This window comes from Mus caroli, chromosome 12 (assembly GCF_900094665.2).
Source record: "Mus caroli chromosome 12, CAROLI_EIJ_v1.1, whole genome shotgun sequence".
NCBI lineage: Eukaryota > Metazoa > Chordata > Mammalia > Rodentia > Muridae > Mus > Mus caroli.
The window spans coordinates 22878437-22879595 of NC_034581.1; the positions used below are offsets into that span (position 1 = coordinate 22878437).

The 1159-nt window shown below is 43.7% G+C and overlaps 1 protein-coding gene across 6 annotated transcripts in view; it reads right to left on the reverse strand.

Moving 5' to 3' along the window:
• Nucleotides 1–1159, reverse strand: part of Rnf144a (ring finger protein 144A) — a 110554-nt gene that overhangs the window by 35011 nt on the left and 74384 nt on the right. The gene's annotated exons all lie outside the window — the stretch shown is intronic.

Genomic DNA, 1159 nt, shown 5'->3' on the forward strand with positions numbered 1-1159 from the left:
ACACAGGATGGCCTAAATATGGTTCTGCAAGCACTGTACAGCTGCAGACTTACAATAGGGATTTGCTAAGAGACTCACAATGCACTATTTACAAAAAAAAAAAAAAAAAAAGGTCTTTGTTTTCCTAATGTGAATGTCAAGTCCTGGGAAACAACAGACTATTTTAAGGGCATCTAGTCAACTATAATCATGAGATTCAAGCAATTCAAAATGTTTGTGGGGCAAGATATTTATTAAGCCCAACTGAAGATACACAGAGGGTTATGCACTGGTAGGAGAGAATTGAAGTCAAGGACAAGAAAAAGTTGAAGAGAGAAAATGTCTAACCATTGAGGACATTTAGCACATTAATAGGAAGCTGGCAGGGTTATCTGCCAGAATCATCTCATCTCAATGCTCTTCCCCCCAAACTTCTTCAATACAAAGCTAGGGAAGGGGAGGTAAAGAACATCACTATCTTCCCTTAACTCATGACCAAGTCAACTATAACAAGCCCCTGCTCTCGAGAGTCCTACCTATGTTTCTTCCCAATCAAGCTCCTTTGACATCCTTCTTTCTTCTCTAAACTCTAGTTTCCTGTGCTGAGCTTCTGTGCCCAGTGATCTATGGAATCCCTCTGAAATCTCAAAGTCGTTGGCTATCTCCTCTTTTCCTTCTCAGCTGTGTGGCCCATTGCTTCCTCTTACTCTCTGGGACTGCAGCAGCAGCAGACACAGTCTTGGAGAACCTGTTAGATCAATCTGACAGGATCTACAATCCCCAATAGACATGCTCTGGACAGGCTGTGAGTGATTAACTAATTTAGGTTAATAGGGTAGGAAGATCTTAACTGTGAGCAGCACCACCCCATGAACTCTGGTTCTGGACTGGATATAAAGGACAGAGTATCAGCATCCACCCTGTTTCCCTGACTGGATGCAATATGACTCAGGTTCTGTTGCCATGCCTTCATCACCATCAAAGGTTGCATCCTCAAACTGTGAGCCAAAAGACACTCTTTCTTCCTTAAATGGCTTTTGTCAGGTATTTTGTTAAAACAAAACAGGTCTCGCCGGGCGTGATGGCGCACACCTTTAATCCCAGCACTTGGGAGGCAGAGGCAGGTGGATTTCTGAGTTCGAGGCCAGCCTGGTCTACAAAGTGAGTTCCAGGACAGCCA